The 10,504-nt window shown below is 36.3% G+C and overlaps 1 protein-coding gene across 2 annotated transcripts in view; it reads right to left on the bottom strand.

Annotated features, from left to right (window-relative positions):
• ZNF81 (zinc finger protein 81) overlaps positions 1-8,919 on the bottom strand; it is a 66,410-nt gene extending 57,491 nt beyond the window's left edge. Inside the window, exon 1 of one of the 2 annotated variants that reach the window (XM_054695752.1) lies at positions 8,849-8,919. The gene's annotated coding sequence lies outside the window, so the exon portion shown is untranslated. Of the gene's footprint in view, positions 1-8,828 lie in introns of both variants that reach the window. The other variant, XM_037512455.2, reaches the window with a different exon arrangement.
• Positions 8,920-10,504: the final 1,585 nt, after the last annotated feature.

Genomic DNA, 10,504 nt, shown 5'->3' on the forward strand with positions numbered 1-10,504 from the left:
CAAGTGGTTGTGAAAATTAAATGAGACGATGTTTGTAAGCCATTTAGCAGTGAACTGTGTTGGGTAAACATTTAATTAATATTAGCAAGTATTGTCACAGGAAACAGTGTATTGTGCAAAAGCAGGTGCCTCATTTAATTTGCACAATGATTCTGTCAGCTGTATGTTGCTATAATGATTAGTATTTCATTTCATGGACTCAGAAACAGGTTTGTTGATGTATGTCAAACCCAGTCTATCTGGCTTCAAAATTCCCATTTTCAACATTGTACCACACATTCCCTTTTACATGGTAGGCTCAAAATAAACCATAGTTCTATTTAACAGATTTCAAAAAATCTAACTGATTTGGAATAAGAAGATTAAGTTTCTTCAAACAAAAAAGACATTCCATGAGGAAAATATTGATAGCCCAGGACAACAGTTTTAAAATTACTTCAAAAATACCCAGAGTGAAAACTATTTCTCCTGCTGAGGGATCCAGGTAAGGTACAATTTTATTCTGAGCAACTAATTAATACAGCTACATAGATTTAGTCATTCTTATTGGGAAAGGCAAAATAGCCACAGAAAATGAAGAGGAACTTAATTAAATCAGCTGAAGTAAAAAAATGGGATAAAGGGCCTCCCCGGTGGTGCAGCAGTTGAGCGCTGAGCTGCGAAGCTGCCCGCAGCCTCTGCAGCACTGGTTCCATCCCTGGCCACCGGCAAGGGTCCCACAAGGCACACAGACCTCTCCTGCTGTGCCCGCTGCTCCCCTCAGCAGTGTATTTCATCAGTCTGTCTGTTCTGCTTCCCGCTCTGGCTTTGGTGAATTCTCTCACCCTCCCGCGCTTCTCACTGTACCCAGTGCTTGCATAAATAAATAAATAAATAAATAAATAAATAAATAAATAAATAAATCTTTGGGGGGGAAAAAAAAAAGAAATGGGATAAAGGCACACTAAGCTGGCATACTAGCATGAACCTGGAGTCATCTTGTCCTCCAAGGACCCCAAGGACCCCATAGATAGGCATCAGTGAAGGAGCAAGTGCACTCAGAAGAAAATTTCAAAGAGGACTTGACAATCAGTGTTTCTAGAGGAGGTGGGACAGATACTACCAGAGAGGGTAGGAAAGTCTGAGAAATGGTCAGGAACGATAATGGGGTACTAGAAAAAGAATCCACTCTTCCCCCAGTTGGAAGCTAGAGGCTTCTGCTCAGCTCTGAGCGGTCAAGCAAATACTGCCTCCCAGAAAGCATAGCATCCAAGATGAATACCCTATGCCAATACCCTATGTCTTGCAATTCTAATGCTAGTCCATCACAGCAGGACTGGGAAGAAAAGCAGTCTAGTTTAATCCATGGAAATAATCACAGAGCATGAAACAAAATGAGGCAGAGGAATTCATCCCAATAAATGAATCAAGACAAAACCCTGGGGAAATTCCCTAATACAAAAGAATTAACCAAACTGCCAGAAGATTTCAGAACAACAGTCTTAATGACGTTTACTCAAATTAGGAGAATAATGGATGAACAAAATGATGACTACAACAAGGACAGAGAAACTATGAAAAAGCTTCCAAACAGAAGTCAAAGAGATAAAGAATGTAATAGTTGAATTTAAAAATACAATAGAGGGGCTCACCAGCAGTCTCAATGATGTTAAGGAATAAATTAACAAGAGGAGAAGACAGGGAGGTGGAAATCATCCAAAAGACCAGCAAAGAGAGAAGAGAATTAAGAAAGATGAAGACAACATAAGAGACTTCTAAGAAGACATCAAAGGAAACAAACTTTGCATCAAAGGGATTTCAAAAGGAGAAGAGAGAAAGTGGCAGAACTCCTACTGGAAGAAATAATAGCTGAGAACATTCTCAAACTGGGGAAGGAAACAAACATCCAGAATCAGAGAGCTAAACACGTTTCAAAAAGAAAATGAACCCAAGCAGATGTACACACCAAGAAACATTATAATTAAAATAGCAAGAATTAGAGATAGAGAATGCTAAAAGATCCAAGAGAAAAGCAAAAGTCATATATAAGGGGACACCATAAGATTATCAGCAATTTTTCAGGAGAAACCTTATAGGCCAGAGGGAATAGCACTACATATTCAACACGCAGAAAGGAAAAGCTCTCCAACCAAGAATCTTCTATCCAGTTAGGTAACACAATTAGAGAAACAATAAAAAGATTTACGGACAAACAAAAGTTGAAGGAATTTATCTCCTCTAAATGAACATTGCAATAGATATTAAAGGGACTTTCATAAAATGAAAAGAAACCTCATACAGAAGCAACAAGATGACTTATGAGGACAGTATTATCCTGATACCAAAAGCAGACAAGGATATCACATACAAAAAAATTACAGACAAATATCCCTGATGAACACAGATGCAAAAATCCTCAATAAAATCTTACCAACCCAAATTCAACAATACATTTAAAAAATCATACATCCATTCCCAAGTGGGATTTATCCCAGGATGCAAGGATGGTTCAACAGTCACAAAGTGAGCAATGTAATCCACCACATTAACAAAGGAAAGATAAAAATGATGATATCAATAGACAGAAAGCATTTGCAAGATCCAACATCCATTTATGATAAAAACTCAAGGATAGAAGGAACATACTTCAACATAATAAAAGCCATATACAATAAATTCACACTTAATATCATACAAAATGGTGAAAATTAAGTTTTTCCTCTAAAATCAGGTACAAGACAAGGACAGCTACTCTCACCACTAATAATCACATATTATTGGAAGTTCTAGCTAGAGCAATTAGACAATATAAAGATAAAATATCAATCCAAATTGGAAAGGAAGAAATGAAACTATCACTATTTCCAGATGGCATGATAATATATACAGAAAACCCTAAAAACTCCACCAAAAAAACTATTACATACCATAACTCAGTAAAGCAGCAGGTTACAAAATGAATATACAAATCTGTTGTATTCCTATATTCAAACCATGAACTAGCAGAGAAAGAAACAATCCCATTTACAATAGTACAGGAATTAAGTATTTAGGATTAACAAAAGAGGTGCAGTTCTATACAATGAAAACTATAAAACCTTGTTAAAAGAAACAAAATAAGTCACAAGTAAATTGAAAGATATTCCCTGCTCATGGATTGTAAAAATTAATAATGTAAACATACAGACAGTGCAATACTTATCAAAATTCCAAAAGCTTTCTTCATGGAAATAGAGCAAATGTTACTGAAATTTGTATGGAACCACAAAAGTCCCTGAAGAGCTAAAGCAATTCTGACAAAGAGATGAATGAGGTTATTACACTCTCAGACCCCAAATTTTACTACAAAATGATAGTAACAGAAACAATATAATACTAGAATAAAAAAAAAAAAAGACACAGCTCAATGGACTAGAAATGAGAGCCCAGAAATAAACCCACACCTATATGTTATAGTTATATGCTTAATTTATGGCAAGAGTCAAGGACATACAATGGTAAAAAGAAAGTCTATTGAAAAATGGTGCTGGGAAGATTAAATAGCCACATACAAAACAATGAAACTAGACCACTACAACACCACACACAAAAATTAATTCAAAATGGATCAAAGACTTGGATCCAGGAACTGAAACTATAGAAGACATAGAAGAAAACATGGGGAAAACACTCTGACATTGGTTTTAGGGATGACTTTGAGGACTTGACTATAACAGCAAGGGAAGCAAAAGAAACAATAAATATTACAAATGGGACTGCACAGAATTAAAAAGCGTCTGCACAGTGAAAGAAACTATCATTAAATGAAAAGACACCCTACCAAGTGGAAGAAAATATTTGTGTATCATATATCTGACAAGGGGCTAATATCCAAAACTTACAATGAAAAAAAAAAAAAACTCAAGAAAGCAAATAACTCAATCAAAAAAATGGGCAGAAGAGCCAAGTAAGTACATCTCTAAAGAAGACATGGCCAACGGGCATATGAAAAAATGTTCATCATCACTTATTATCAGGAAAATGCAAATCAAAACCACAACAAGATACCACCTCCCATACATTAAGAATAACTCATAACAAAAAAGACCAGAAACAAGAAGTTTGGGCGAAGGTGTGGGAAAAAAAGAACCCTCATACACTGTTGTTAAAAATATAGTCCAGCCTCTGTGAAAAACAGTATAGAGGCTTCTCAAAATATTAAAAATAGATGAATTATATAATCCAATAATCCACTCCTAGGTATCTACCAGAAGAATACAAAACCACTAATTTAAGGTATATGTGCACTCCCATGTTCACTGCAATACTATCTGCAATAATCACGCAAAGGAAACAATCTAAGTGCCAATGACAGATACATGAATAAAGAAGATGCAGTATATATACACAATATATTACTACTCAGCTTAAAAAAATGAGATTTGGAAAGATATGGAATTTTGATAAGTATCGCACTGTCTGTATATTTACATTATTAATTTTTGCAACCCATGAGCAGGGAATATCTTTCTATTTGCAACAATATGGATGGAACTAGAGAGGATTATGCTAAGTGAAATAAATCAGAAGAATGACAAATACCAGGTGATTTCACTTATATATGGAATACAAAGATACAAAGAAAAAAAAAACAAAGCAAAGACACAGACAAAAACAAACCAAAATAAAACCTTGACATCTTGACTGCAAAGCTGAGGCTGCCAGAAGGGGAGTGCGGGGGAATGGAAACAGCGGGGCTGAGGCCCTGTGGACTATGGTAGAGGATTAGTGGGATTTTGGTGGTAGAAGTGGGTGATAACATACATTTGGAAAGATATGAATCTATACCCCTATGTTTAAAACTGTGTTTTAAACACTACCTCGATAAACACAATTAAGTATAAAAATAAATAAAAAATTTAAAAATAAATTGGGTGAAAAGGAAACAAGAAAGTAAAAGAAATTAGGAGTCAAATAAAATATAAGGCATGAACAAGTTAAATTTTAAACAAAGAGACTATTACGCCAAAGACAAAGTATGCTCTCTTTTCTCATGTTCATAGAACTTTTATAAAATTCCATTAAATAACCTAGCCATAAAGAAAATCTGAGAGCTGTTTTAATATTGGGAATTGACTGGCTATAGCCTTTCCAATATAAGGTGTTCCACATTATTAATCATTAGGGAAATGCAAATTAAAACCAAAATGTTTCATTCATTAGGAGACCACTTGATACTCATTAGGATGGCTAAAATAAGAAATAAAAACAATCACATTTGTTAGTGAGATGTGAATAAATTAGAGCACTCATACATTGCTGATGGAATTTTCACATGGGATAGTCACTCTGAAAAACAGTTTGAACAGTTCCTCAAAATGTCACCTATAGATCCAGCATATGATCTAGCAATTCCATGCCTAGGTATCTACCTAAAAGAAATGGAAATACATGTCTACTCCAAAACTTGTACACAAATATCTACAGCAGTGTTATTCTTAGTATCCAAAGGTGGAAAGCACCTAAATGTCCATCACTTGATGAATAAACAAAATCTGGTGTGTGTGTATATATATATATATATATATATTGGAATATTATTTGGAAATAAAAAAAGAAATACTGATGTATGCTAACAACATAGATGAATTTTGAAATCATCTTACATGACATAAATCAGTCACAGGAGAAAGACAAATACCATATGATTTCACACATGTGGTAGACAAAGAAACAAAACAGATGGACAGACTAAACAAAACAAAAATAAACATTTAGACTTTAAGAACAAAATAGTGGTTACCAGAAGGGGAACTGGGATAAATCTGGTAAAAGGGATCAACTATATGGTGATGGATGAAACTAGAATTCAGGTGGTGAACATACACAGATGTTGTTTTAAAAGCTTGTATGCCTGAAATCCATGCTATGAACCAAGATTACTTCATTTTTTTTAAAGCCAGTTAGTAAAGATCACATATTTTGTGATTCCATTTATGTGAAATTTCCCAAATAGGCAAATCTACAGAAACAGAAAATTGATTAGTAGTTGACTAGGGCTGAGGTATCCGGGTAGCATGAAAAGTGAATGTCTGCTACTGTGTACAAGGTTTCTTTCTAGGGTGTTGAAAGTCTTCTAAAATTAGATTGTGGTGATGGTTGCACAACTCTGTGAATGTGCTAAATCATTCAATTGTATACTTTAAGTGGTGAATTTTATGGTATTAGGATATATCTAAATAAATCTGCTTTGTATATCTATATACATCTATTTTAAAAGAAAAGAAACACTTTACTATATAACCAAGGATCAAAGTAGAAAGTCAATACAGAAGTTACACAATTTTATCGGAAGTCATAGAATACATTAAAATTGTATAGAGTGAAATTCACAGCATTAAATGGCTTTATTTTCATTTCAAATAAATATAACTAAAATAAGCTATGTATTCAACCAAGAACATTAGAAAAAATGTTAAGCAAACAGTAGAAAAAATGTTAAGCAAAACCAGTAGTAATTAATAAAAATAAAACCTTAAATAATAAAATAAATATATAACAATAAGGGGGTTAAAGAAGTCAAAGAGCTGATACTTTCAAGTGACCAATGACATAGATAACCCCTTAGCAACCAGATAAAAGAGAATTAAAAATCACACATGTGCACAAGCACACACACACACACACACATACACACACACAGAGAGAGAGAGAGAGAGAGAATGGAAAATAAGAAAGGAAAAATCTTTCCCAGATAGGGCGGTGTTTTAAAGTTATTATTGTGGGATATTTTGCAAAACTGTATAGCAACACATTTTAATACTAATGTGAAACAGGTGCTTCTCCCAGCAAAATTTAATTTAACAGAGTTAATACAGGAGGGAAAAAGAAAGACATACAAATGTTTAAAACCAGGGGGAAAAATTACAAAACACAGCAAACACAAACAGGGAGACTGAAAGTTAGCAAGGAAAAACATTTAACAAGCTTCATCAAATTGAAATCATGCAGAGTATGTTTTCTGATTATAATAACAATGAACTAGAAATCAACAACAGAAAGATAATAGGAAAATCTCCAAACACTTGAAAATTAAACATTACATTTCCATAAATATATTATATCTATAAATGTATAACAATACAGTTCAGATGAAGTCTGAAGGGAAATTAGAAAGAATGAAAACGAAAATACAAAACATAAAAATTTGCCAGATGCAGATAAAGCAATGTTGAGAAAGAAATATAAAGTACCAAATGTTCATCTTTGAAAAGAATCAAGGTCTTAATCAACAATTTCAATTCAAGAAACTAGAAAAAAAGAACAAAGTAAACCCAAAAAGCATGCAGGAGGAAGTAATGTAAGAGCAGAATCAATGCTATTGGAAACAGAATAACAATAGTGAAAAGTCAATGAAACCAAAAGCTGGATCTTTGAAAACATCAATAAAATTGGTAATTCTCTAACAGGATTGGCAAAAATAAATGAGAATACACAAATCACCAATATCCAAAATGAAACAGGGGCTCTAACTACAGATTCTGCTGTCAGTGAAAAGACAGTAGAGGAATATCAGACAACTTTATGCACATAAAATTCAACAATTTGGATGAAAAAGTTCAATTCCCCACAAAACACAAACTCCCACAACTCACCCACTATAAAACATATAAACGGTATTAAATAGGTAATATGAATAGCCATATAACCACTACAAAAATTAAAGCCATAATCGAAAAGTTTCCAAAAGGAAATTTCCAGGCCCTGATGGTTTCACTGGAAAAGTCTTACACTTAAAATTTGCATAATTTTATACAATTTCTTCCATAAAATAGAAGAGGAAAGAATACTACCCAACTCATTTTATGAGGCTATATATTACCCTAATATTAAAACCAGGCAAAGATAGTACAAGAAAAGAGAACTATAGACCAATAAACTTTGATGCAAAAATCCTCACACAGAAAAGTATTAGCTAGTAATTACTGCAATAAAGGAAATTATCCATCACACCAAATGAGGTTTATTTAAGGAATGTAAGGCTGGTTCGATATTCAAAATCCAATCAGTATAATCTCTCATATAGAATAAAAATTACAAGATCCTATTAATTTATATAGTGTTGACAAAATTCAATACCCATTTATGATAAAAATAGGCAGGTCTTTGACCAATGGAACAGACAAGAGAGCCTAGAAATAATAGCCTTACACAAGTATAGTCACTTGATCTTTGACAAAGATGCAAAATGAGTCATTCAAGGAAGGACAGTCTTCGACAAATGGTGCTTGAGTAATTGAACGTCCAAATAAAATGAACCTCCATCAAAGTCACACTTTATACAAAATATAACTCAAAATAGATCATGGATAAAAGAAAGGAGAAAAGGACAAATCAACATCACAGTGGAGATTTATCTTTCCTTTCTCAGTAGTAGAAGCAGACAGAAAATAAATATAAACTTCAAACACCACACCTGACGACTAGAAAATTAAATATTATTTTCTAGTTATATGTGGAACATTTATAAAAATTCACCACAAACTAGGCCATGGGTCTCCTCACAGTTCAAAGAATGAGCTTCATTTGACATTTTTCTGACCACAGAAAACTAGGGTTAGAAATATATTCAAAAGATAAACTTTCAGGAACTGAAAACTGACTTCTAAGGAACTCATGGGCAAAAGGAAAATTATCAACTCTTAGAAAACACTTAGAACATAATGGTCCAAACCTTTGGTTCTTAGAGTGAACTTTAAGACCTTAACGTTGATAAGAGAAAAGAAGCCTGCAAAATAATAAGTGAATCATCTAACCACAGTTAAACAACTTATTCCAACGGGGACCACCCAGAATGACCCAACACTCACCCTCCCCAGATCCCCATCACCTCCACATCCCTCTGACAGTGAGCCTTGAGATCCTGACAACTATTAAGCCGCGGCTGAGAGCAGCAGCCGCTTCCGGTCACCACCTCTAGCCCCACCCCTATCTGCGTTTGGGCATTCACGACGTGGGCGTGGTTCTGCGCACGCGCAAAACCACATTCGAAGCCGCCGGCAGCCAAGAGTCAACATGGAGATGTTACGGAAGCCGTGCTTTAGAGCGTTTAGCGCCGCTCTTGGCTGCTTTGGAAGGAGGGTGACATGGCCGCGCCCAGCTTGCGCTTCCCCATGTGGCGCGCCATGTTGAAGAGTGTTCCTTCCGAGCTGAGGATGAGGATGCCCCTAATCTCATAGATCAGAGGAGGGTTGCTGTCCACAAATGATAGGGGCGTTTCTCTGGGAGGACTTCCTGGAAGAGGGGTCTTGACTCTATACTCTATGGATCGGTGCAGTCATGTTCAGAGAAGCTGAGGGACCGCTGGGAAGACACAAAGGTGCCAGTGGCTGTTATCTCTTGACAGGTACCACAGAATGAGAAGGCTGTAGGGGGAGAAGTCAGACTGGTTACCAGCCTCTCTTGGAACATGCCCTGAGGGAAAATGGAGAAGAAATCAGGGATGTGCAAGCTGTCCTAGCACAGAGCACTGCAGGGGGAAGGAGAGGAGTCAGGGTTAGAGTCTCCTGCTGTGCTGGCAGGGCTTGGCTGTGGGGTTTCAGTCCTCCCATAATCTGCGTTATCTGTTACTCCGGCTACCCCAACCAAAATAAAAACATGTGCAGATGATAATTTTTGATGTTTCCTTAATCTAATGTAATAAATACATCTATAAAAACATCTTTAGGGCCTCCCCAGTGGCGCAGCGGGTTGAGCGCCAAGCTGTGAAGCTGTCCGCAGCCTCTGCAGCGCGGGTTCAATTCTCAGCGGGCCAGGAATGGAGCGGCAGACCTCTCCTGCCTCGCCTGCTCCTCCCCTCAGCAGTTTCTTCGGTCCGTCTGCCTGTTGTGCTCCCCACTCTGTCTCTGGTGAATTCTCTCACCCTCCCATGCCTCTGGCCTTTACCCCAGTTCTTGTATAAATAAATAAAAATAAATCCTTAAACAAATCTTTAGGAAACATTATTTTTATTTCCTCATAAAATAAAATTGATACATGGACGTCCCTTTACTTTGCAAATGGAGCTTTATAAAACAAGGCTTATTCTGCTGCCTCTTACGACCCCGATATGGGAATTATGGAGATGTCCCTGTACTTCTGGGAGATGTCACTGGGGCAGAAAGGGAAGAAACCCACTGCCCTTCACCTGGGAATGCTTATTTATCCTTTTAAACCAAATTAAAATATCTCTTCCTCCAAGGAATCCTCCTGACAGAGGGAGATGATTTTGTACCCCCAGGAAGGCCTTTTTGAATCCTCAGGTGAGAAAGGAATTTTACAGGAACCTGGCGGAGACTCAAACATGTTCTTGCTGGATACTCTCAGTCCATTCACATGACCTCTGGCCTTCAGCTTAACAATCAGGAATGCAAGGGGTGTCCAATAAGCCTAAGACCATGCAGGACTAATTTGTAGTCTGAGAGTTCCATAATCATCAGTCAATGCGGAGGCCATATATCAGAGGGACTGTGGGACAGTTCACCAAACAAAGGAAAAGACTGAGTTA

This window comes from Talpa occidentalis, unplaced genomic scaffold, assembly GCF_014898055.3.
Source record: "Talpa occidentalis isolate TD23 unplaced genomic scaffold, MPIMG_talOcc4v2.1 talOcc4.15, whole genome shotgun sequence".
In the NCBI taxonomy this organism is placed as follows: Eukaryota; Metazoa; Chordata; class Mammalia; order Eulipotyphla; family Talpidae; genus Talpa; species Talpa occidentalis.